The 27,987-nt window shown below is 47.2% G+C and overlaps 1 protein-coding gene across 1 annotated transcript in view; it reads right to left on the reverse strand.

Moving 5' to 3' along the window:
• Window positions 1–27,987, reverse strand: part of PAFAH1B1 (platelet activating factor acetylhydrolase 1b regulatory subunit 1) — a 126,125-nt gene that overhangs the window by 69,533 nt on the left and 28,605 nt on the right. The window lies entirely within an intron of this gene.

Raw genomic sequence — 27,987 nt, forward strand, 5'->3', positions numbered from 1 at the left:
GGGAGAGAAAGAGCGGGCATAGCCTCGCTGCTCTGCCATTGACCCTCTGTTAAGAGGCTTGAATGCAGAGAAAAGGCTCTAAAAGCCGTGGGATTCAAGGGTAGGACAAACGGGGCTTGACAAAAACTCACGAAGAGACAACGAAGAAAAGGCAGAAGAAATAGCAGGATCCAGGGCTTGGAGTCCTAAACAAGCACTGCTCTCCCTGCTCAGGCAGAAACGATTCTAGGGGATCAAGGAGAGAGAGAGTCCAACCCATCACAGGAAGTGACATCATTTAGTTCTGCCTCCCTGAGCATAGGTTGGAAATCACCCATCCAGGATGCCCGAGATCGCCTCCAGGAGAACACCGTGCCTGTGCATTTGCCATGTTTCTCCAACAGTGCAGAGAGCAAAAATGTCATGAAAGTGGCATGAAGTGAAACCTTTAAAAAGATCCTTCCTGAATCAGAGGCCTCACAAACCCACGAACGGGATTCTGGGAAAGCCCAGGAGGTGTGACCACAGAAGGCCCAGTTTGCCGCCTGCTTCAGTCTTGTGTCAGGATTATTCTACCTTTATTTCCCCTCCCTTTTATGGCTTATCCGTTTTCATTAACAGCCTTTTGAGACTGGGCATCAGCCACTCGGGAGGCAGCTGAATGGTAAGTGCAGAAGCACAATTTTTAAAGGGGGAAAATTCACACGAGGCAAACGCTGGTAATAAAAGAATATAAACTGCTTTTTTCATAAATGTTAATTTGTCACAATGAAGATTTCAGAAACAGCCATCTCATATTTTTATACTTCATCAGCTCAGAGTTTGCGTCCTTCATTTCATCCTCACAAAAAAACCAGTCAAACAGAATAGCTCAGGGAAGGACAGAGAGGCCGGTTCCTGGCAAGGACAGCTGAGCATGGACTGCCCTGGGCGCCTCCAGCCAAAGTCCAGTAACACAGGGGCTCTGGTAGATTTTGTGAGAGACGTGGCCGAACAGTGGCCTTGAAGAACAGCTGTGGCGTTCTTCAATAGCACTTCACCAAAGTCCCAGGGGCCACAGTTCTTCCTGCTCAAAACACAATGGCAGAAAACACTACACTGGTCACAGTTTCACCACAGGGCAACAATCCAACAGCAACACACCTAAGAACCAGGATCACTCTTGGATTTTTAAACAGACATGTCAACGTGCTTTATGTACCTGCCCCATTTTTAAAAACTATTTACTGAACACCCTACACAGGCTGGAAATGCTTTTACCTGTGAGATTAAATTGGATTATTTGCTTGAAGGCTCAACTGAGCCCTGTGGGGATAAGGCAGGCTATAAATTTGATAAAATAAATGAACTAGTTCAGGTCATAAATACATTCGTGGCCTGAGTATTTAGAATATAGAAGACATACAAAAACCACCAAACACTTCCCAACAGGCTGCCTTTCTATTATTTACTCGAGTATCACTAATTTCAAGTATCACTGATTTCACACCTCTGTGCAGTACCAGGCAGTCACAAGATTCAAAGAAAGGAAGGACCCAATTCAAGGTGGAGTAGACTACTCGGCTGGTATGGATGCCAGATCCTTTGTGGGATCTGTCCGGAGAGAAAAGAGGCGATGGGAGCCCAGAAACTGGTGGAAAGAAGACATCGCTGAGACGGAGGTCTAGAATGCACTCTGACCGGATTACCCATGTGGGGAGCCATTTTGAAGGCGAAAGCCAGACCTTGCAAGTTGAGGTGGGAGAGTCTCTAAGGAGAGCATCCTCCAGATACTCCACCGACTGGAAGTGTTGGAGCTGGGGCCTCCCCGGGAAGCATGGCAAATCAACCTTTGCTACTGACAGCCAAGGAGGACATTTCCATGCCCCAACGACATGGGAAGGAGGAGGCCTGCCTAGTCCAGGGGGACAGCCAGTAGCCAGACTTCCAGCAGGTGAGCCAGGGCCAGCTGCTGCCCATGCGGCCTCACTGCTCCAGCAGCCATTGGAGGGAAGAGCGGCAGTGCCTTGAGAGCTATGTGTCACCTTTGATGGAGCTATTGAGAAGTTACCCTGCTTTCTGGTCCAGGTGGTGGAGTACATACAAAAGTGGGGCTGGTCATTCCCAGTGATGCCAGCTGTGTCTGTTATCTTGAGACATTGCTGGGGGGAGAGGAGGCCACCTGGTTGATGGACTTCTATGATCTAGGTGCCCCTGAATTGGAGTGGTTTGATGACTTCATGAGGGCCCTCTGGACCTCGCTCAAAGACCCCTTCCAGGAAAAGAAAGCCCAGAATAAGTTACAGAAGATGAAAAAGAAAAAGAAGAGTTTGGATTTATCCCCCCCCCCCTTTTTCTTCCTGTAGGGAGACTCAAAGGGGCTGACAACCTCCTTTCCCTTCCCCCACCCCACCCCAACAAACACCTTGTGAGGTGGGTGGGGCTGAGAGAGCTCCAAAGAACTGTGACTAGCCCAAGGTCACCCAGCTGGCATGTGTTGGAGTGCACAGGCTAATCCATTTCCCCAGATAAGCCTCTACGGCTCAAGTGGCAGAGCGGGGAATCAAACCCGGTTCTCCAGATTAGAGTGCACCTGCTCTTAACCACTAGCCACTGCTGCTCTAATTCCAACAGGGAATTCACAGCGTGAGGGCACAGGCGAGCAAGTTCCACAAGGTGGAGGGTCAGGTGCGCACCTGGACAGAAGCAACCAAGATCCAGCACTGTGAGGATGGCCTCAGCCTGGAGGTGCTGTGGGGGTCACTGATGCAAGAGGAGCCCCAGATCCTGATGGGGCGGGTGAAGCTGACAAGAACTGTCCAAGAACTGCCAAGCATGGAAAGCGAAAACTGTGAGGAAGGGCCCCAGCATTAGAAGCCGGACGCTGCGGAAAGGGGGAGGAAAGATGAGGTGCTCTGTGCTTAGGTATGGAGCCGCAGGGGACCTGACAGCGAAGTGTCCCTTGGGCCACAGTGACAAAGAAGCCAGGAAGACAGGCACGCCTGCAGCTGGAACAGCACATACTACCCCAGGGAAACCAAGGTGAAGACAACCCCGCCTCGGGCGGCGACAGAGCTGCAGGCTGTAAGAGGCGCAGAGGAGAGCGAATCTGAATCTTCAGAGCCAGGACATCTTTTCTCTCTCAGCGCCCTGCCCTGCAAGTGAGTTGATCACCAGAGGGGGATGGGGCTGCCCAGGTGAGCTTTTCCAGAAAGGGGAAGAGGCGCAAAGCAGAGACAGGCCTGGCTGCAGTGGCGAATGATGGGGCGGGGTGGGGAGATTCCAGTGGAGGATGTGGACTTGTGAAAGGTGTTTAAGGAAAGGCAGGGGACAACCTACCACCCCACTGGCAGAAAGACTGTGCCATCGAGCTGGAAGGGCCCCCTCCCGCTCCCCAAGGGAATGAGCCGGCCAGAAGTCATTATGCTGGGGCAGTTCACTGACAAGTGTTTCATCTGCCCTGCCCCATCCCTCCCAGCCACGCCAGGTTTGCGTCATAAAAAAGACGGTGCACTCAGGCTTTGCACAGATTGCCGCGACTTGAATGCAATTTCAACAGCTGACACTGACTCTCTTTCCCTTGTAAAGGACTTACTGGCATGTTTGTCTAAAGGGAAGATTTTTACCACGCTGGACTTACAAGAAGCTCCTCATAGGGTACAGATCCAGGAGGGGGACGAGTGGAAAACTGCTTTCAACACCCCCTCTTGGGCAGTTCAAATATCTGGTCATGCCTTTTGGGCTGAGCGGAGCACCTGTTTGTGAACTGGATCAATGGGGCCTGCATGACCTTCTGTACGGGGTGTTACCCGGATGATGTACTGATCTGCACTCCTCATGCTCCTTCCTGCTGCTGCTCCGTCAGCCATTTTCTATATGGAGGGGAGCATCTCCAAGTGAAAAGAGGCAAGTTTTCACCAGTGCTTGTTCATGGCGATAAAAAAGTCCTTTTAAAAAATCTAAAGTTGAATAGTGCCAACGGATATTTTCAAGGGAAGCTGAACATGGAAATGATTCCTTAATGCTTATTTAGATTTGGCACTATTTTCTTGGGTGGAAGCAGCCTGCTGTCACTTCCTGTGCACAATGCATGACCACACTCTCATCTGCAGCAGTTCCATAGCAGACATTTCCTCATCAGAGGAATTCTCCCTCTTCCCTATCCTACCCCTCACTATGGGAGAATTGATCTGGATAATTCAAAGAATCCTATCTGCCTCTTTTCAGCCTTCCCCCCTCCCCCCCCCCATCTTTCTAGTTGCTTTGGTCAGCCAAGTAGACTGAACAGCGCTGGGGCAGGGATCTCTAGGGGAAGAGTGGGTTGAGCAAATTGACGGAGAGACTGCTCTAGATTCCAAACCCCTGGTGTGGTGGTATATACAGATTTCCTCCCTCATGGTCTCCATCATAAGGGCAACTAGCTCGGGGGGGGGGGGGCTGGACTGGCATGGGTTTACTCACGAGTAAGGTAACTGCAAGAGAAACCTCATCACTCCCTTCCACCCCAGGCCAGGTTGGGTAGACGTTGCCTGTAATCATGATTGATGTTCTATTCAGATCCCTCTGCTTCAACTTCCAACTGATCTGGCTGAGCAAGAGCTGAGGAGCCACCTTCATCTTTCCTCAAAATGGCGGTGCTTTCCCTCAGAGGTTAGGAGGAATGGCGTCATTTAGTGCTGCACTTCCGCAGTGTCTGGCTGTCAGCCTCCTCCTGGTTCCCAAGTGAGCCACGGAGTCTTTGCCTCTAATGTTCTGGTCAGCAGTGGCCAGGGAAACTTGAAGCTCTCGCTCTGAAAGGAAGCCATTCCCCGGCTGTTTTCCCTCCATTTCTAATGACTGCAACTATCTGAAGATGGTGTTGCTAAGAGGAGTCTTCCCCTCTCCTTTCCCTACTGCTAAGTATAACTAATAGGAAAGGGAGCGAAAGAGAAAGATTGGAAGTGGTAGTAAGTGAGGACAATTAGTAGAAAGAAGAAATAGCGAAACAGACACAGGAGAGTCAAAAGAGCTGTAGGAACATAAGGCTAGGGTGATCTCCCTGTCTGAGGTAAGGAAGAAACTGGAAGTTGGCCAGAAGACAGGAAGCAAAGAATTTGATCTTGTCTCCCCTGAAAAGAGGGGGGGGGGTCACCCAAACAAGATGTCTTCCTGCGTCACTGGGAGAATGCTTGCCATTGATCTTTTCCTCATATCTCTCCTTACTCCCTGATCTAACTAGTACTGGAGGTTGAAAGACAGAAAAGGACAGATTAGTAGTGAACAGTGAGTCAAATACATAAAAAAGATAGAGAAGCAGGTACAGTTCAAGAGCTCATGACTGCTTCTGCTCTCCCTGACTGAGGCGGGAAAAGAACAGAAGCAAGATGATTCCCACCACAGGAGACAGGAAGTTGTTTCAGCCTCCCTGAAGGGTGGGAATCACCCAAGCAAGATGTCCTCCTGACTCAGAAGTAGTTCAAGATTTGTAACAAAAGCTAGAAGCCAGATGAAGCATAAGCCTTTGCAGATACATGGCACAAATCTCTAATAATTTTAGAGGCAGCCAGGACTCTTAGTTATGGCAAAGAAAACCCACTCTCTCTGGCATCATTCAGCTGTTCTCAGATGTGACACTTCCAACAAAGAGCTCCTTCTGGCATCCCCAAGGACGTGCAGCTGCAGTGTAAACAGCAACAGCATCACCATGTGTTGAGTGCCAGAAGCACATCAGTGGACTAACTGTGTAGTTGCCCGTATGCGCTATAGCAAGAATTCAAGGTATGAGAATACCTCCTGTATGGAACCGCTAGGTTTTGGTTCTCTGAAGTGAAGAACTGAGCTAACAGAGCCAAGAAAAGAGGCTGAAGTACACACATGCACCCAAAAGCTGAGCTGCTGGTAGTTATCATCTGTAGTCTTCTGATTTTAATAAAATGCAGGGAAGTATCTCTCCTGTAGTACATGTATTGAAAATTCCAGAATTCTGCACTAAAAATTCTGTGGCTGAAATGACTGTCAGTCTGACTCTTGCTTTTTGAGAATCTGGAAGCATCTGAATCCTTCTCAGGGAAAACAAAATTCCACTGCCTGGACAGCAGAAATTGAGATTCAAACTATTCAGTGCAAACCACAAGTTTTGTATTTTACTCCAACTGTGAGAACTAGAAGAAACCTCTCATCGAAAAAGCAGACTGAAAACTCTGATTCACATGATTCCCTGGCCAGGATATCATGACCTGGAGGCAAAGAAATATGGCTTAAAACTCTTCTTGAACAGCTGCATCTTTTTGTTGCATGGCAGGCTGCTTTTGAAGTTTCTGATGTTTAAAAGAAATTTCCCCACATTCTGGAATGACTTCAACACAAGCTCACAAACATGCACGTAAGGACCCACCTGTCACTACAGATACTGGCATTCAAGGCAACTTATAAAGCTATAGTCACTCCAACAAACCATATCGTTTGGATGCATATTATATTTTTGCTATTAGGATTCTAAGCAAAAATCAAAAATAATCATGCTACACAAGGGCCAACGCCTTCAACAGCAAGCAGCCAGATCTCTTGTCACAAGATAAGGTTGATTCACAGCTGATTCCCAACATCCAATTTTTGGATGTATATAACTGCAAACCAGGGCTGTTACATTTATAATCAGGCACATCCTTCCTCTATTAGTCCAAGGTCCACTGAAAATAAAAGCTGTTTATGCAACTGGTTCTCAACGGCCCATTACAATGTTAGATCCAAAACCACACATACAAAAAATCCTCACCGCTTAAGTCTGTTGCTTATTTCACTGGACAATATTTCCAAAGCATTTTATTCTGAAAGCAAACAGGAAAAGCTAATGCAGACTGTGGGATAAGGCTCTCACAAAGCTTATATTCCCTGCTGGGCCATATTTACATACCCAAAATGAAGGACAAGGGGCCAGGAAGATATGACAGCACGGACAATGGGGAAAGCCAGTGCCAGACTGCACATTTTGTCTTCTGAAAAAAGTGGCAATGAAACCCTCCAGTTGAGAATATTTTTAAAAAAATGAGAAATCAATCAACCATCAAGAGCTGAGGAATGCCAGCCCCATAGAAGAACGGAATGCCTGCCAGTCTCACTAAACACAGCAGTTGGAAGGAAACTGGGGAGGAAACACTTAAGGATTAGAGAGACAGCCAAGCTAGACACGTGAACTTCAAAGCATTGGGGAGTGTGGGTGGTTTTGCCCTGGGGGAGGCCACACCAGGAGATTGGAGGGATGCTGCTCCCTCCCCTGGGAACTGGAAGTAGAAGGTGGTGTTGAGCTACATGGGGGGTGGGGGGGTGGATGGAGTGAGGGTGTAACGGAAGCTTTTTGGCGCCTAATTCTTAGTTCTGTCGATGGATGTCTAAATGCTTTATCCTGATGCTGTTTTCAATAAAGGAAATTGTTTGAACACGAAGTCTCATTACTGAACAGTCCAGTCCATTATGCAGGTCAAATTGGCAAAAAGCATTTCCACACCACAGAAGAATGGAAGGCAGTAGTGGCTGGTGAGCACACATGACTGAAGAGGGGCAGAAGAATTTTCTTGAAGCTCATGACAAGCGTTCATTACTTTCCTCATGAAAGAGGGCCCTTGAGGGAGGGCCAAGAGTCCCCCAGTTCAGACACCTCCTCCCCAAACTAATCATCTTCATGCTCTGCCAGTCAGTTGCAGCACTATATGCTGTCCCACTGAAAGATAAAAGTAGAGTTGTACATTCATCCACATCAGTGATTCCCAAAGTGGGCGCCCCCGCCCCCTGGTGGGTGCTGCAGCGATCCAGGGGGGCGGTGATGGCCACAGGTAGAAACATTAATACATATTACTTTCTGTTTAATTGCTATTAAAAATTTAAAAAAAATTAATTTCCAGGGGGCGCTAAGTAATATTTTTTTCTGGAAAGGGGGCGGTAGGCCAAATAAGTTTGGGAACCACTGATCCACATGCTGGACCTTCTTTGTTATAGAATCCTCCACTTGGGTCCTTTGTAACAGAATCCCCCCCCCCCTTCGAACTTAAAATGAAAAGTTTTAAAAAGCCACCCTCACAACTTGGTTGGAGATTGGGTTAGCCTCTGTTTGCTTTTTCCAAACTTTCTATTTTCTCCTTCTTTGTGCAGCTTCCACACCACATGCTGGCATGCAGGGCAGCTTATAAAGTAGTCGTCACTCCAACAAGCCATATCTTCTTTCCTCCTCCCTCATATTTGATTTTCTGAACCTCACTCTCTTTCCCCTCAGTCTTAGTTAGAAGCTAGAGAGTCTTTTCAGTGAAGATTTTTTTGGCACCAAAAGGCAGCTCCTGCAAAATGGCAGATAGAGTTCCTTGCCGAAGGAGAGCTACGAGACCTGCTAACAGCCACGGAGGCCACTCAGTGGGGCAGGAAGCTTAATGTTCACTTGGGACCAAGTCTTCTGGGCTACCCTGAGCCTGGGAGTGACAGGTTGGGGAGAGCAGCACAAAGCAGCCTTTCTCCCCAGTCAAGGAGGAACTCCACCACCATTTTAAGAGAATGCAAGAACAGTCCTCTTGACACGAGCATTCAGCAGGTGAGGAGGAGGAGGCCAATTCCACAGCAGAAGACAGGCAAGATCCCCCTGGCTTGGGGAAGAGGAAAGAAAATGTAATGAATTGTCTGCCCTCTGTGATTAGATTTAAAATAACAGTGAGGAGAGATCTCTCCAGAAGTAGACATGCCTGCTCCCACTCCGTCAGTCATCTTGCCTAGGAAAAGTGTGACACGGTTTGCGAAAGTCAAGTATTGCTGTTAGTCATTTGATGCACTATAAACGCTCTTGTATCAAAGTAACATGTTTAATAATGCACAGAATAATGGTTTTTATAAAGGCAGTGTTTAAAAATGAATAATGTGGAAGCACACTATTTTCTCTACCACTGTACCACAACACTTTTATCTTTCAGTGGAGCACATTATAGCACCATTTAGTATTTCCAAATGTCACATGGCCAATAGGATTTGCCTGGTGCTTCAACACTACCAAAGGTAAACAATGTTTCATTGGCTCTCAGCAACACGGGCACATAGCTGAAGCCTTCCAGCTATGTGGCAGTGCCACTCTGGGCAAAAAGAATGGTTATTAGAGACATTATAGCAGCTGACCAAAGCCGCAAAGAGAATGTAATTGAAGCATTTTTTTACAGAGAGAACTGATATTGGAGAGTGCAGTTGCCCAATGAGGCAAACTGACACTTTCAGGTACTGGAGACCCAACAAAAGGTCACCAAAGGGGGTAACAATTCACAAGTTGCAAAGCTTTTTGCAGAACACAATCCCTGAATAGGCTCAGCTGGTTTCATGTAACTTCTGCTTGAAGCACATTGTTTCAGAAGCCGCAGGGTGGGGAAAAGCATGGAACAGAATCAAACTCCAGCATTAAAAGCATGCATAACCAGGTTTAAGATGACTGCTACTAACTTCTTATTCCAGTTCCCAATAATCCATTTTCAGATTCTACATGTATCTCAAGTCTTAGTACAGACAGCTAGCAAAATACATCAGCTGAGGTAAGCCTTCCTTACTCTTTGAAGACCACAGGCACCAGAAACCCTACTCAGGGGAAACTGGTCTTTTAAACTTAGATCTGTTCTTGTTCTTAGCCTCTGGGCTCCTTTATATGTTATTAGAACTCAGAAGTGCCTCTCAAGACGGGCATTCCCACAAACACAGAGGTCATCTCACAGGCCTAGAACTTTTACTGAAATTTTGTTCACTGTACAACTATCTAATGAAGCAGCTGAAAGTTTCTGGATCTAGAAAATCACGATCAGCCAAGAGAAATGCACCCAAAATGGTTTGGTTTATGGTTTATTAGATTTGTATACCACCCTCCCCCGGAAGGCTCAAGGCGGTGGACAACAGCTGCAAAAATGACTATCAATAACATAACCTCAAAAAAAAATAAAAACTAATGTTTCCAAATCAGATACGCCTGTAGCCAGTTTTTTGGGCAAAATGAAAATCTCACAGAACTTCTTACCAATGCCTAAATTTGAACTAGGTATTTCCCCAATTGTTGTATAAGCAGAACAATTATGATACTCTCATGCAAAGCACACCCCCCCCCTCTAGCAAAAAAAGCTACAGAAATCTAATAATGGATGAAATAGCAACATTTGTGTGGCAAACTAGAAAACACTTCCTGTTCCAATCCTCCATGGCTGCTGTCCTGAAAATCTTTTAAAAACCTCATTGTTTGTTGGGCATTTTTCACCTAATTTGACTGTTTAATCCCTCATTGTTTTCGAGGGAAAGATGAATTGGCAACATAGGATGAAAGTGCACAAAACAAAGGAGAGATTCTCTCATAAAAGAACCCATTGAGTTCTTCCTAATAAATCATTATAGAAAGGCACAGTTGGGTCTAAATAGATTACCATGGTGCATTAGCTGCTATTTACATGCTAATTCCAAGACAGTGACCCTGATCTTTCCATCGGGTTAAAGCACACTTATTTCACACTGATGACTGTCCACACATGATCATCTGAATAGGACAGGGAAGGATGAGACCTACTCCTTTCATTTCACAATGCAACTTCACCAGAACTCAGAGCACAAGTGCAGGAGCAGACAGTGATAACCATACTGTTTTCACTCATCTACAATGTATAGCCATTTGGCACTTGCTTCCAACAGAGTGCAATTTGCTCTGTCACACTGATAGGGCAGTTACTGCTGGCCGGGCTCAATAGGGATGCTGTTGGATCCCAGCCTATTTTTGTTGTATACATATGTTGAATAGTTTAATATTATCGTGGAAACAACCACTCATCTGATCACCTGTAGTAGTAAAATTAATGTATGCCAGAAGACCAGACAATGAAGCTTCTGCAAAGAGAATGGTCCACTGGGCACTTTTCGTGAAGGGCCTTTCTCCTAGCAGGCTAGGAGGACATCTCGTATGGAATTTCCTTTCCTCTACCCTTAGGAGGCAGGAACTGAAATTTAGTCACTTCCCTTGCTGTCCTCCGCTCTTCCTTCTCCCCAGTAACAGACTGACCATGTAGTGGAGACAAAACACTCAAAGAACAACGCGAGAATCATCGCACTTAACAACTACTTAACACAACTGTAAAAGAACTATTCGATATCAAGATGCTGGATTGGTTCTGGAAACTGACTGAGGGAGGGTCGAGATGGCCTCCTTGCCTGCCAGGAGAAAGGCCCTTCACCGTAAGTGCTCAATGGACCATTCTCCTGGAGGCGGAGGACATCTTGTATGGGACCTACTAACGCAGTGTCCCCTCTGTCCTCTGTGGTGAGAAGAATCAGTTTCCCATAGCGTGGTCCAGCACCCTGGTACCAAAAGCAGTTTGGGCAGCTGCCCAGGAATGTAGTTTATAGTGGAAGCTGAGGACCAAATGGCTGCCCAGCAAATGTCCTCCACCCAAACTTGTTGTCTAAGAGCAGCATTAGTAGATGCACTCCTAATGAAATGTGCTGTGATACCCGAAGGTATCGCCAAATTTGTGTTTCTGTATGCCTCTGCAGTACATGTTTTCAAGGTGGTACTAATTGCTGCCCTAGACATTTGTTGTCCCAATTTGGGGTGAGAAATGCTAATAAAGAGGCTATCAGATTGTCTCAAAGTTTCTGTACGTAGCAGAAATACCCTGAGGGACCTACGCACGTCGAGTTTATGCCGTAACTTCTCCCTGTCACCCTTGGGCCTAGAATAAAAGGTGGGCAAAATTATCTTCTAATGCATGTGAAAAGCTAAACTCGCCTTAGGCCGAAATTTGGGATCCTTGCACAAAAGTACCCTGTCTGGATGGATTGTACAGCGATTTGAATTTGTGGACAAGGCCCTAATCTCGGAAACCCATGTAGCAGAGGTGACGATACCAAAAATTGGAGTTTCATCCTGAGCCACCAAAGATGTATTGAATAGATTGGCTCAAAAGGAGACCTAGTAAGGGCCAGTACAACCGTGTGTAAATTCCAGGAAGGGAAGCGGTGCACCTGCAGGGGTTGGGACTGGGAAACACCTTTCAGGAACCTCATGACATCAGGATGTCTGGAGGCTTTGAACCCTTGGATTTTTGGCCACACCATTCTAAGGGCTGCTACCTATCTTCTAAGAGTGGCAGCTCATAAACCTCCCCTAACCCATCCTGCAAAAAGTTGAGTAGAGTAGTGATGTCTGGTGACTCAGGGTCCACCTGTTTGCGCCAGGGCCATCTCATGAAGGCCTTCCACATATAATTGTAAATTCGTGTGGTGGCACTTTGGTGAGAAGCAAGCAGAGTTTTGACCACCTCGTTGGAGTACCCTTTCACCTTGACCTCTCAACAGCCATGCAGTCAAGTGTAATCTGTCGGAATCTGGGTGCCAGATTGGTCCCTGCCTCAACAGATGTGGTCTGAATGGAAGGGGAACTGGGCCCCAGGCAGCGATGCCATCATTCCCGAAATTCTGAAAGCAAACCCACTACGGTGGGCAAACTTACTAGCTAATCTTTTTACAAGGATCAATGAAAAGGGGATAATGCCGAAGGCATGGACTTCCTCCGTGCTAGTCCCAATATTCAAAAAAGGTGACCAAAATGAACCAGCAAATTATCGACCCATTAGTCTGCTCTCTATCATTGGGAAGATTTATGCCAAACTTCTCCTAATCAGATTAGAGACATGGGTCAAGCAAAACAACATTATTGGTCCCAAACAAGTGGGCTTTTCCAAGGGGAAATCAACACTAGACCAGGTCCACGTCCTGGCCCATTAGCAAACAAATACTCTAAGAACAGTTCTACTAAATTAAGCGTGGCTTTTTTGGATCTGTGGCATTTGACTCTGTGAACAGAGAAAAGGTCTGGGGAAAACTTGCTGCCCTTAATATCGATCCAAGACTTCTTTTTCTGATAAAACAACTGCACACCCAAAACTCATGCCAGGTGAAAGACCACAGGGGATTTTTGTCGAACCCGGTCCAGGTAAAAAAGGGAGTCAAACAAGGCTGTGTACTAGCCCCCTTATTATTTAACATCTTCTTGCATGACCTCCCCATAGCCCTGGCCCAGGTGGATGGGCATAGCCCTACGATCGGCCCAAAGCATGTCCCTCTCCTGTTATTTGCGGACGATACAGCCCTACTATCCCTTTCTCGTGTGGGTCTAACAAGACTCCTGCATAGATTTCTTGACTTTTGTGAGACAAATATATATTGGCTCAGGCCCAATCAAATGCTAATGCCACCAGGAGGTTCTATCATTCCAGGGGCAACCAATATATTCCCCCAGCCCTGCAAGTTTTCAAAGCAAGGGTGAGAGCGCAACTGCTTTACGAAGCTCCCATTTGGTTAACATCCAGCAACAGTGCTATTAGATCATTCCATTCTAAATTTCTGCATAAATTATTTGGCGTGCCAAACTGCATCCCATATGCAGTTCTATGTTTAGAATCTGGCCAATACTCCATAGAGGACACTATCTGGTTAAACATCATAAAATTTTGGCTGCATATCCACGACCAAAGCTCCGAAAACTTATTGACCCAACTCACCTTGAGAGAACTCCATCACTCTAAATGGTGTACAACAGTCTTAGCAAAGATTGGGGAATTGGGTTATGATAGTGGTAGGGGAACTGGTTCTCCCACAGCCAACTCCTGGATGGTGGAAAACCACAGCCTCCTGGGCCAATGTGGTGCTATCAGAATCAGCTCTGCTTGGCTTGCTCCTGGAACTGATGCCTCAGGATAAGTGGGATAGGAGGGAACGCAAACAGTGTGACCTGGGGCCAGGGGGCTACCAAAGCATCTATCACATATGCTGCCAGATGATAGTATCAGGTCATGAAGAGCGGTAGCTGAGTGTTGTCTGGTGATGCTAACAAGTCTATCTTCGGAGGTGGAAATTTCACCACTATGCTCTAGAATACCTCCAGAATAAGACTCCCTTCCGCACTGGAAATGGTCTTCCTGCTGAGCCAGTCAGCTCTGATGTTGAGATGACTGCTGATGTGTTCTGCCTACAGCAACCGTAGTTGATGTTCTGCCCACTTCGTGATCCTATTGGCTTCCTTGCAAAGTAAGATCGGCCTGGACCCCCCGCCCCCTGATAGCTTAAATAAGCTTTTGCTGCCACATTGTCCGTCCTGACGAGGACATGCCGATGTCTTATGATGTCCTTGAAGTACACTAATGCCAGGAATATAGTAACGTTGATTGGTAACTTGCTCTGTGATGAGGACCATAGTCCCTGGACCACCCAAGAATCCAGGGTGGCCTCCCATCCCTGGAGGCTGGCATCTGTAAATATCTGTATGCAGTCTGAGAACAGATATGTCTTTCCTTGAGAAAGGCTGTGGGGAACTGTCCACCACTTCAGTTGACCTCTGAGCAATAAAGGCAACATTACTAATTTGTCCCTCTTGTGCGTGATGTCCAGTTGATATGGTCGAAGGAATGCCTGAAGAGGTCTGGCGTGCATTCTGGCCCATTGTACTGAATCGACTGCAGTCACAAACAAGCCTAACAGACTGGCTAATTGCATCAGCAACGATTCCCTGTTGACCTTGGTTGTTGCCATTTGAATCTTGACCACTTTGGCCTTTGGGAGGAAAAGTGCATTCATCAAAGCGTCCACAACTGCACTGCGGTGTTCCATCCTTTTTGGAAGGCACATCCTTTTGGAAGGTACTTTTCTGCTTGTTGATCAGAAAACTGAACTGTTGCAAGGTCTGCTGAGCCTGTTGGACATCGACTTTTGTCTTTGGTCTGGATCAAGCAAGCAAATCATCCAAATATGGGTGGACGTGTACACCTTGACATCTTAGCAGAATGATGGGAGGTAGAAGTGCCTTTGAGAAGACATACAGTGCTGAGGCCAGGCCGAATGGTAATGCCTTGAATTGAAAATGATCCTCGTCTATGGCGAACCGAAGGCATTTGTGGTGCACTAGGTGAATTGGAACATGAAGATAAGCTATAGTTAGGTCGAGGGATATTAGGTAACCCTCTTCCCTTAGCGCAGCGGTGACAGTGCGTAATGTTTCCATCTTGAACTTCCACATCCAGAAATGTCAGTTGACATATCGAAGCTTGAGGATCGTTCTCCAATCTCCTGTTTTCTTCAGAACAGTAAAAATGTGGGAGTAGATCCCAGAGTGCCTCTGGTCTGTTGGGATCGGCTCGATGGCTTGAATGTTCAATAGGTGCTAAACGGCCTTGTAGGTTCTGAGCCTCTTGTCTGGGTTGTTGCTCAGAGGCGAAGGGAAGAAACGCTGGTTAGGAATGTTGTGAAACTCTAACAAGTAACCTGAAGAAACGATTTCTTGTTCATAGATCTAAGCAAGGTTGATTCCAGTGCTGTCGGAAATGTGTCAATCTGCCTCCCCCTGAACTTGGTAGCAGTCAGGAACACTGTGGCTTGTCAAGTCTGGGGAACTTTTCAGATTTTCTGAATGGACGAAAATTGCACCTGCTTTTCGGTGGACCCTGAGGTTGCCAATTTGGTCTCCTCCCAACTCTAGGAATGCGAGGGAGGGATTGTTGTGAGCGAAAGGTACCCCTTGAAAGTGGGCGTTCCTGACAAACAAATCAAGACAAGGTGAAAACTAAATCTTTTATACTTATTCTCTACAAGGATCTGATCTAACTCCCTACCAAAGAGCTTTGTGCCCTGGAGGGCATATCCTGACAGTACCGTTTTAGAATGCGGATCGGCCTGCCAGGAGCACAGTCAAATACTGTGTCTGGTAGTTACAAAACAGGCACATGGAAGGGGCAGTCACAGTGAGGTCATCTAGGGTAGAGTCCACAAGGAAGGACGCACCTAGGATGACTGTCTATGCCCTCCCTAAAGCCCCTCTCCTCCAGGAAGGAGAAGGGGAAAGAGAGGGAGGGGGAGGAGGAGGAGGAGGAGGAGTTTGGATTTATATCCCCCTTTCTCTCCTATAGGAGGCTCAAAGGGGTTTACAAACTCCTTTCCCTTCCCCCCCCCCCAACAACAAACACCCTGTGAGGTGGGTGGGGCTGAGAGAGCTCCGAAAAACTGTGAATAGTCCAAGGTCACATAGCTGGCATGTGTGGAGTGCCCAGGCTAATTTGAATTCCCCAGATAAGCCTCCACAGCTCAAGCGGCAGAGCAGGGAATCAAACCCGGTTCCTCCAGATTAGAATGCAACTGCTCCTAACTACCACGCCACTGCTGCTCCTTCTACTACCTCTTACTTCTACTACTAGCTTCATGACAAACATTCTACATGTTAGGTTGACACTTTCTACACTGCACAGGTGCAGTTCACACAGATGCTAAAAGAATCACTGAATGATTTTATAGTGCACATACACTCTTACTGGGGTACACTATAGAGGAAAACATAACCTAAATCTTTTGAGTACTGAACAAAGAACGGAACACAGAACAGAACTCTAAATATCACTCACAGGTATCACTGTTTCACCACCATCTCCCATTAATAAATCACAATAGACCACCTTGGTATGGGATTCGCTAGGGTGGGTGGGCCATGTCCAGATGGTGGACCCCATCTTTTTCACTCCAGATGGCAGCGGTTTTCAAGGAAGGCATGGTTGCTTCCCTTGTATCAGAGGGTGTTGCTTTGACGGCCAGCAGATGGCGCTGTTGCGGAACAGAACTGTGGTTCCAACTGTCACAGGTGTGGCATGTACACAATAACTGGCACAGTTGTGACATGTACACAACAGGAGGTGTGGAAACAGTATGGAAACCTTGCTGCACGTGTGTGAAAATTTCAAAGCAATCGGTCCAGTAGTTTGGGAGATTACCTGTCAGCAGAAAAACGCACTGATAGATTTTTATATATATAGATATACAAAACTCCCCATGCCATGAGCTATAGGTGGCTCCCTCGTAACAGGCCTTCCTAAAGCAGTTACACATTTTAACTCAAAAGGACTTTTTAACCTGACAACCTTCCGTGGATTTAAATTGTGTGTTTCAAACTGCTTAAAGTTGTTGTTTGTTTCTTGCCTACTGTGATTATGGTTACCTTATGTATTCGTGTATAAGTCCACTTTTTCTGCACATTTTTTGTGCTGAAAAAAGCCCCCCTCAACTTATATGTGAGTGAATGGGTGGCGAGCGGGTGGGGGGAACAGGTGGTGAGTGAAAAAAGGCTGGGAGCTGAGGGAGTTTTTCTGCACCTGCTCCCTGCTATGTGGACACAAAGGCAGCTCCCTGGTAAGCCTTGGGCTGTTGTTTCGCTGCACTACAGGTGGCCAGTAGCTTCATTCACAGTGAATATTCAGTGAATTGGTGTGAATATTAAATATTAAATGTATATGTTACAGAATTTTTGTTCAGGCCAGGAAGATCCATGCATGCAAGGGAGCCATACTCATTGGGAAATCCACACAATTGGAGCCCATGGTGGCAGGAATCCCACACACACACACAGGTTGCCTTGGGGTACAGCCACTGCCAGCACCTTTCTCGGCCCACACCCAATGTTTTTGGAAAGCAGGTGGGACTTGTGTCCAGCTGAGCTTGCAGACCTGAAAAAAAGACTTGCTTTGGGGCAGTGGCTGCCATCACCACGCAAGCAACTTCACTCTGTAATGATAAGCTATCTGTGTTAGGACTTTTTAAAGGGGGATCTTGTTGAGCATATTCCCTATGAAACGCTGAAGAGATACTGTCTGTGAGAGTTATATATTCCAGTTCAGAACTTTTAAAGTTATTGTTGATACCATACCGTTTTTCTTCGAAACAAATATTTTAAAACATTTTTATTGGTATCTATTTTTATTTTTGAAATTTACCAGTAGCTGCTGCATTTCCCACCCTAGATTTATACACAAATCAATAAGGTTTCCCAATTTTTTTGTGGTTAAATTAGGTGCCTCAATTTATATGTGGGTCAACTTATACACGAGTATATACGGTACATTGTATTGTGCTGATCTGGGGGTATTTGAGTTGGTAAGGTGAAAAGTAGCCTAAATAAATCCCCGTATCAAACTAATGAAGCACCATTTCTAAATCCTTAAACTGGTGCTCCAAGTATTCCAAGTCAAATTTCAGCACATACTTTAGATCTGTACCCTATACCATACTTAAGGCTCAGAACTATTAAAACACACTATCTCAACTATACAGCATAAAAATAGCAAGATGAAAGCCTCTATAAGACAGCTGTCAAACTCTCAGCTCATGGAACAACTCGTTTGATGGGTTCAAGGAATTTTATTCATGACAGCAGAGTAACACAGAAGACAGTTCTGGCTCTATGGCGCCAAAGCTGTTGATAATATAATGTAGCAACCCCCACCCTCCCATGTGAATGACAGTAGTAGAAAGAGTCCAGCCTGAGAGTCAGATTTAACACAGAACTTCCAGGGCAGCATTTCTGATAAGTACCTGCAAAGCCAAGGCAGAGCAAAAGCAAGAGCACATCCCCACAGCTTCCCTCCCACCATAGGAATGGCATCCTGAGAACAGCCTGCTCAATACCAGCCTGAGCCTGATCATTAAATGCCCAACCCACCATTCTTCTTGAAGACGTCTGAGCTTCATCATCCAAGGGGTAACAGCCCGCAGTACGTGCATGCACTCTGGTGCACTTGGCCAATGGGTGACAAGACCAAGAAGGCACTCTTAGCTGATTCAAAAGTTCATAATGGGTCAATGCAAAGGCAGCCTTTAGGGTAGAAAAGAAATTCATAATTACACCTTTCAGATGCCAGACAAACATCACTTTATTCTCTTAAACTTTCAACAGAAGGTAACTATGGACCTGCCCAGGGTTTTTCATGGATTACACGTTTATTTTAGATGTTACTGATTTAATTTAGATTTTAGACTTAAATTAGCTATTTATGTTTTTCAATTTCTGTATTTCAACTTCCACATGACAGCCATCTTAGAATAGGGGAGAAGAAGAAGCATATGAGTGCCTTCAATAACATTTTAAGTATATTTATATTACCATCTAGCTGTTTGTTATCAAAGTAAGCATCTCCCACAAGAATACGAATGCTTTATTAACAAAGCATCCAAGGAATATCTTTGCTATAAATACCATCAGCTATACTGGCACAACCTTAACCGTCTAGTATCTGACAGCAATATTTAAACTAACAACAGACTAGCAACACAGGACAAGCCAGGAGCAAAGCATCACAACTGTTATGCTAGCACAAGGACACCTACTTGCAGATTCACTGCTCAAGATCACTTAGCCGTCTGCATTCCTACCTAAAGAACATTTCCTACCATGTATTATCCTTGCACTATCTGGCATGGAAGAGAACTCAGCTAGAAAGCTACAAGCTCAATGATTTCCATATGACATTCAAACACATTGCCAGGAAATATGCTTCTAACTTCATTGTTGGTTTTATCTTGTACTGGAGTCTGGTAGTTTGCTATACTACCCATAGGAAAGATTAAGTCAGCACTATATAGCCTGTTTTCCTGAAAATAAGACATAGTAGAGGTTTTGCTGAAGTGCTAAATATAAAGCATCCCCCGAAAGTAAGACGTAGCAAAGTTTTTGTTTGGAAGCATGCCCATCGAACAGAACACCAGATAAAGCGCCTGTGGAGCGGAAAAATAAGACATCCCCTGAAAATAAGACATAGTGCATCTTTGGGAGCAAAAATTAATATAAGACACTGTCTTATATTCCGGGAAACACAGTATCACTAACAGCATTAGTAGTAGAAGCTGCAAAAATAGAGAACAAGTGATAAAAGTAGAGAACAAGTAACAACTAAAATATATTTATTCATTAATTTGCATTTATTCCTTGCAAGTCGCAGCTGACTCATGACAACCCCATAGGATTTTCAAGGCAACAGACATTCAGAGGCAGTCTGTCACTGCCTGCCTCCATACCATAACCCTGGCATTTCTTGGGAGATCTCCCATCCAACTATTAGCCAGGGTCAAGGCTGAGAGTGTGTGACCCAGAAAATTTCCATAGAAGATTGGGAATTCAAACCTGGGTTTTCCATACCATAGAATCATAGACTAGGAAGGTGTAAGGAATTCCATAGAAGCAGAAATAAAAGGCTTTTTGAGTGTAAAAGTCCGTTTATTAAGACATCTTAGAAAGCTCAAGTACACGCAGTGGCAGGAATGACACTTCCCGCCAGAAGCACAGGTTATAACACCATCTTCACCCCATCCCTCCTGCTTCCCATAGCGCTGTAGAACCGGGAGTCTTCATCTCCGCCAAGAAAAGATAAAGTCTCCTCACCGATGAAGCTGGCCCATCGCCCGGCTGTGGAATGCACTCACATAGTTACTTCACCATCAACAATATTGAACTTTTACACTCTGCACTCTATTCTTTAAAGAAGACCCCTCCCCAGGTTTATGCGGAAAGGCTGTGGAAAGCAGAAATAAGGGGTGGGGGCGTCAATATTTTCGGAATAAACCCATTGATTATACCCAGAGGAATATCCCACCCAAAGAGACTAAATATTGCAAGCCAAGCCATGCGATTAAAGCCGCAGAGTCCAGGATAGCGTCCAATTTAAAGTGAGTGGTACTTGTGACCATCAATAATAGTCGTTAGGGCCTCTCCGCTGGTCGCCAAAGGCATCGTCAAGCGGGAGCCTCCTTCCTGAGCAAGCTGGAATGGAAGACAGGATGAATGTTACTAAGAAGAGAGTTACAGGGCAAATCTAAGCTGGCAGTGACATCATTAATCACTCTTTAGTAATCTGAAAAAAGCGTCCCACCTAATCTTTTGCCAAGTTTGGAAAATTTATGCACGCCTCTCTAAGATTTTTTTGTAGACAACATACACCCAAGAAGCCCACACGCAGAGGGAAATGAGCGGTAAGGTGTTTTATCCGCTACAGCTTTGGGGAGTCCTTAGCTTGTTTGTAAGTATGCATGGTCTGGACCGCTTTCCATCCCTCGGCTAGGGATGAAATCCATTGTTGAAACTCTGGAGGGTCCAAAGCAGCCGCTGGTAGTTGTGCGGATTCAACCTTGGCCCGGGGAAGGAGTGACCAGACACACAATTTCAAAGGGGGGGTTTCTTTGTACCGCTATGAACCGCATTGTTATAGGCGCATTACGCCATAAGAAAGCGGAATAAGCTCGCGCACTCAATTGTCTTGGTGGTGAAGTTGGTGTAACAAGCAGTGAAATACTGCTCTAGGGTTCTGTTCGGCTCTCTCCGATCATTGCCTCGCCGGCCACTTTGAAGAATCGCAGTAGGGCGGCGACAAGGCCCCCCAGAATCAACCTGCTAACAACGCTTCTTCCAGAACTTTGAAATGAATTGGGGTCAAAGGTCGGAGACCACCTTAACGGGGCGGAATGTGGAGATCGTAAACATGTTGAATGAACAGTCGTACCAACTTAGGAAGCCGAGGGAATGGAAGCACATGGAATAAAATGGGCTTGTTTAGAAAATAAGTCCACCACCACCCACAAAACCGTGTTGCCACATGACTTTCGGGCAAATCCGTAATAAAATCCATGGAGATGACTTCCCCAAGGGCTGAGGCCACCGGGAGAGGTTTCCAACAGTCCATGGGCTTTTCCCGGATGGTTTTGGCTTCTGCACAAACCGAAAGCAGCCCTTAATGTATGCCTCAATGTCTCTTGCGATTAAGGCGCCACCAGAACATGTCGGGCGGCCAAAATGCAGAGTTTTCAGGAAAGCCAAAATGTCCCAGCCCGAAAGCTGGGCATCGCGGGTAAGCCTCAAGAACCTGCCGCGGAGGTGGGGGGAGGCATCGACCAACATTCCCCTCCGGCCAAACTCCATTCTCCAAACGCGAATGGTGGGAGTCACCTTCTTCCGCTTTGAGGTTTTCGAAAGCAGCCCACGCTTCCTCGAAAGTTCCCTCGCAGAGAAAGGAGAGAGACGGCACTGGGAATGGGGGGGGTAAAGGAGGGAGTGGACGCTTGATGGCCCGGTGACAGCCAGCCCCAACTGGGAGAGGGGAGAGAACAGTGCGCTGCCCTGCAGCAAGCAGCTCCAGCACCCCTCCTTCGGGTAGGCCTGGTGAGCTGGCACAGCCAGTTCTATTATTGGTCTTTTCCGGGAAAAAAAATGGACTGGTAAAAAGAGAAACGAGAAAAGAAATGTCCCGGCCCAACGGGTTGTTTCTGGCGACATCTTGAGGGGGGGGTGGAAAGAGCTGCCAGGTTCTTGTGATCCCACTCAAAACCTGAGAGGAGGTGTTTAGCCCCCCCTCCAGCCAGTGGCATGCAGAAGTGGAGAGTGCTACTTTAATGGGTTCAGCAGTCTCTTTATCCCCGCTACAGTCCAGAAGCGTTGAGGTTCAGCACCAGAGAGAATTTCTTAGACAAATAAGCACACTTGGAACCAGTTTCAATACCATCTTTATTTTTTTTTCTGCAACAGGGCTGGGCGCCAAGTGCTTTTGTCCGAGGCATCCACGCGTGAACCACAAACGGGAGATCTGGGTCAGGGTGCTTTAGGATAGGTTCGAGGAGTAAACGCAGACTTTAAAGAGTTGAAAGGCTGTTTGACACTCCTCGGACCAGGAAAGGGGGCACCCGGCTTGGCATGGACAGTGGATCTTTACCCTTTAGTGCTTAAGAGGTCTGTGAGAGAGGAGAGTCAGTTCAGCTTAATTGGGAGTATAAAGTCAATGAGATAGAAATTAGCAAAACCAAGAAAAAGATTGGAGCTCTTAAGTGCCGTTGGTGGGGAGCAGGCTAGCCATTGGAGGACTCAAGGCGCCAATCTTAGCAGGGATCCATTTTCAAGCCCTCGATGAGATCCGGTAACCCAGAATAGTCAACACGGAGGTCTGGTGAAAACAGCATTTCTACTGGACAGCTCGGCAAAGAGAGGTAATTGTCGAAAGCAAGCCGCTTCAATACCTCTCGAAATCCAATGTTTCACATGCTCTTCTATGGTTTGTGAGTAAATCAAAACGTCGTCTAAGTATACCACTTAATTCCCTTTGTACAATAAATCATGGAGAACTTCGCTGATAAGGGCCATGTGCCCCCCGGGGCCCTTAATTTCTAACCCTAATGGCATTATCAAGTATTCAAAACTGTCCAAACTTTTGTGTTAAACGAGTAGTCAAGTGTTCATAGCCTTCCAGCAATTTCCTGACCCTGTAGAAAAGTTTCTCTTAAGTCCAATTTAGTAAAATAAGCTCCTCTTGCCGAAAGTGCATCTTAAAAGGTCCTTGATCAAAAGGCAGCCAAAGGATATTTATTGGACAGAGAGACCGCCATTGAGATTCCCTTTCGATAATCTGTGCAAAGCCGGTAAAGAAGACCCATCTTTTACAAAACAAAAGCGGAGCATGCTGTGTGTGTTGGTGAAGCCCATTGCCGCATGAACCTCAGCTGAAGCCGCAGGTTCTTATCCAAGAAGGCACGCGAGGTTCCCTGTCTCCCTTCATTGGGACTCATCGCGGTAGGATTCTACCTTTGGGCAGCGTTAAGCCCTGGTTGTATAACTTGATTTTGCAGTCCAGTGTCTCTTGTGGGGTGGCAACTGATCGCGATTCCTGCTCTCTGAAAAACTCCTGGCTAAATCATGATACGCATGGGTGGGATGCCAATAGAGATCGGAGCAATGCGCTGAAGAAGCCAGGAGGGGGGGTGTGTCAGGAGAAGTTGGGTTTTCCCCATTCATGTGTTCACCGTGAGGGAGGGTCAAGTGAATTTCTAAGATCCGCTTCTTTCCAAATGAACTTTGGTTCATGTAACAATAATCCATGGCATGCCCAAAGGCTTATATGGAGTGTTTATTACCGGCCACAAGCTTCAAAATAAAACTAATTCTTTCTCCTTATGAATGGTCGGGCACAACTGTGAGGAGAAGCCGGCTGTGTTTTGAACTGGGCGGTCCTTCGCTCCCCGAGGGGCTGCCGCCCATTTGGGTGGAATGGTATGGAGCTTAGCCAGGGGAATTCGTCCAGACTCAGGCTCCTCTCTGCCACCTGGGGCCGTGCATTAAACAGTGGGAGCAGCCAGAATCTACCAGCGGGCCGAGAGGCTATAATGCGAAAGTGTGTTTTAGCCGGGGTTGGCCAGAAACGCTTTGACAGTAATGGGAGCGCTGCCTCTCTACTCACCGCTGCCAGGGAGTCGGGCCGCCCATGTCCATGGGGGGGGGTTGAAGAAGACAAACAGCCGCTTCCCCTCCTCTGGGTCGCTTCGATGACGCCGCTTTTAAACCCGACGAGCGGTCGCTGGCCGGAGGGGCTGACCCTGATCTCATGGGGGCGGCTTGGCAGATGGAGGCGCGTTAGCTGGAGCTGCGGTTGGTTTCTGTTTCTAGGACAGTTGGCGTTGCTAGATGACCTGGCTCCCTCCCCGTGAGTAAAGACACAATCCCAGTCGGCCCGGACGGCATGCTCAGAGGTGGTTTTCGTAGGGGCGGCTGGGCCTTGGCTTGCAGTGGGCGAAACGGTGGGTGGTTTTAGTGGCGCATGGCCTCGCGAGCAATGTATATCTAAATCCAGACAGCCACCTGGGGACCCCAACTGGATCCAATCCGCACAGTAATGGAGGAACCCGAATTAAAACACACGTTTCCACGCGAGCTTTGCTCGGCCCACAGCATCCGGTGAAGCATTCGTGATTTCATGCGTTGCCTACAGGCTGCTACTCGAGGAGGAAGTCGCCGCGACCTAAATTCACGGAGCAAATTCTGCAAACGGCCCATGCCGTTGCCTTGCTGGATAGATTTTGATAGTGCGGATAGCTTCATTCTCGCTCTTTGGATCTTGGAAAGCCTAAGGCCGCTCTTGGAGGCTTAGATGCGGGCACCGCGGCGAGAGTCTTCATCTTGTGGAAAGTCCAAAAGAGTCAATGAACCAATCGAGGTTGCTGCCCCATCCAGGACTGAGCCGATTGTCCCGTGATTTTTTCGCTACCAGAAGCCGTATAACCATCGAGTAGTCTTCCAAGTGGGCATTGAGTTGCAAAATGAAGTGCAGGGAAGTTTGAAGCGGTCCCATCGAAGCGGAGGCTGGTATCGGGGTCGAGCAGTAGCCTCTACGCTCCATCGCTCTTGGCTATGCCTGCTGGGGCGGTGGCTGCGCTGAGTTGAGCAGGTTGGGCAGGCAGCGCTGTTGTAATGCGGGGTGCCGGATCGGGCGCTGGCGGTACAAGCATGGCGTTTGGGTGGCAGGACCCAGGTATGTGGCCCCCCTGGCACCGGGCGCGATCAGTAACAGCATAGAACTCCAACTTAAGGGCTGCCTGGTCTGCTTGCCTCCCTTAGCTCCCTCTCCAGCTTGCAGCCAGCTCCCTCTCCCTTGGGCGGGTTAAAGCATCCTGGTTAAGCGATGCAAAGCAGCTTTTTTTCTCGTTCTCCACTTAGCCAGTTCGGCCCCGCGGTGCATAAGGGCTTCCAGTGAGCTCACTTCTGCGTCAAGAGCATTCCGGAATGCTTTCGCTAAGGCGTCGCCCGTGTAAATCCAGTCTGGAGTGTTCCAGGGACTTTATCATGGACCCCTGACAGATTCTGAGCATATTGTCGTTGGAGCCGCGATCTGGCACGGTCCAACTTCGAAAGGCTGGACTTCTTTGGCGCTTGTCGCTCCAGGTCCCTCTGCCAGGTTTTCAGCGTTTGCTGCAACTGTGCCCGCTCACTCCTCCCATATCTGGACGCCTTCCGTATCCATGCTTCTTGGGCATCTACTTGGCGACGCCTGCACTTCGGTCCCAGGTCTCCTTCGATGGGAGAGGGGAACAGATCCCGGCTGGGGAGTGCAGGCTTTCTTCTGACTCTTCGGCCGCCTGGAAGCCGGTGACATCGGAGACACCGTGAGCCGCCGTGAAGCCACCGGTGGCTCCTCGAGGCACCTCAGGCGCGGTCGGCTGGCCCGGGATCAGGGGGGGGTCCATTGGATTGGGAAGCCCAGTACGGATAATTCTCCCAATTCCAGGTTTGAGTCCCCGTGTCCTTTATGGACCGGGCCCAGGCCCCAGTAAGCTGTGCCACGGTGGTTCCTTTCTGGGAGCATCACCAAAATACGGAGAGTCCAGGAACCGCTCAATGGATTCCTGCTGCCGCGATGAAAGGTGGTCAGGCCCGCCTCCTCCATGACAGGTTGCATCTGAGGTTTTGTAATCCATATGAAAACGGGCAGAGATCCGGATCCACAGGCGCTCGATCCATGAGACAGCCCCCAAACGAAGCGCTCATGGAAGTCCCCATGGTCGCCGCCACGCCCCCTCGCTCCAACGGAGTAAAGCGAAGACTTCGGGTGGCTGGATAATCTGAGGACGGGAAAGAGAGCCACCAAGCGAGGCCCGCTCTCCTGCCCGTTGCTCCTAGATCCAGAAGGGAAAGGTCGGAGCTCCCTGCTTTAAAGCCTACCGCATTCCTTCCGCCAAGGTAACATTCAACCTCTCCATGTCAAGACACCAGAGGTCCACTGCACTAGGAATGTAGATGTATTAGGTTTCCTGCCACAATGTAAGGAATTCCATAGAAGCAGTAATAAAAGGCTTTTTGAGTGTAAAAGTCCGCTTATTAAGACATCTTAGAAAGCTCCAAGTACACGCAGTGGCAGGAATGACACTTCCCGCCAGAAGCACAGGTTATAACACCATTCACCCCATCCCCCCTCCTGCTTCCCATGGGAACGGAGTCTTCATCTCCTCAGCAAGAAAGATAAAGGTCTCCGGCCGATGAAGCCTGGCCCATCGCCTAACTGTGAATAATGCACTCAAGGTTACTTCACCATCAACACTATTGAATCCTTTACAGAAGGGGCCATACAGGCCATCAAGTCCTACCCACTGTTCAATGCAAGATCAGCATAGAGAAGTGATGGTAAACCTGTCACAAGCATGTCAAAAGTGGCCCGCCATGACGTTTTGGGTGACACACCAGCATTCACCAACAGCTGGCAACAACCATTCTTCCTTTGAAGTTTTCAGTCATTTTTGAAATTGACATTTCTTCATAGCACCACACGTGATTGGATTGCATCTTTTTAAAAAATCAATGAATATATAAAGAATTGTTTCTTTCTGTTCCTGGGGGGTGGGGGGGTGACATGCCAGCAGAGTCAAGTTAGGTATTTCCCCTAATTTCTGACATACCGAGCCCAAAAGGTGCGGCATCTCTGGCCTAGAGCATCCCTGACATCCCTGCCAGAGAGGGAGGGCTTACCACCCCCCGAAGCATCCAAGTCCTCTGCTGAATTTCTCTTGCTAAATTAACAAATCGTTCCTAACATGTTGAGAAACAGGAAGCAAAGGGTAGGTGTACATGGGATGTACATCTCACAATGGAGAGATGTAGGCAGTGGTGTCCCCAAAGATCCTTTTTGGGACCAGAACTCTATTCATAAATGACCTAGAAGTAGGGGTAGGTAACGTGGTGGTCAAGTTTGCAGATGATACCAAATTATGTGGGGTGGTGAGAACCGCAAAGGATTGCGAAGAGCTCCAAGCAGACCTTGATAAATTAGGTGAGTGGGCTCAGAAATGGCAAATGCAGTTCAATGTAGCAAAATGTAAAGTGATGCACATAGGGGCAAAAAATCCAAACTTTACATACGCGCTACAGGGGTCAGTGCTATCAGTCACAGACCAGGAAAGGGATTTGGGGGTCTTAGTTGATAGTTCCGTGGGAATGTCAACTCAATGCATGGCAGCTGTGAAAAAGGCAAATTCTATGATGGGGATGATTAGGAAAGGAGTTGATAATAAAACTGCAAAGATTGTCATGCCCTTATATAAAGCCGTGGTGCGACCGCACTTGGAGTACTGTGTTCAGTTCTGGTCGCCACATCTCAAAAAGGATATCGAAGAGATAGAAAAAGTGCAGAGAAGGGCAACAAGGATGATTGAGGAACTGGAGAATCTTCCTTATGAGGAGAGGCTGCAGCGTTTGGGACTCTTTAGTTTGGAGAGGAGACGTCTGAGGGGGGATATGATTGAAGTTTATAAAATTATGCATGGGATAGAAAATGTTAACAGAGATAAATTTTTCTTTTTCTCACAATAGTAAAACCAGGGGGCATCCATTGAAAATGCTGGGGGGGGGGGATTAGGACTAATAAAAGGAAACACTTCTCCACGCAACGTGTGATTGGT

This window comes from Sphaerodactylus townsendi, linkage group LG16 (assembly GCF_021028975.2).
Source record: "Sphaerodactylus townsendi isolate TG3544 linkage group LG16, MPM_Stown_v2.3, whole genome shotgun sequence".
Classification (NCBI taxonomy): Eukaryota; Metazoa; Chordata; class Lepidosauria; order Squamata; family Sphaerodactylidae; genus Sphaerodactylus; species Sphaerodactylus townsendi.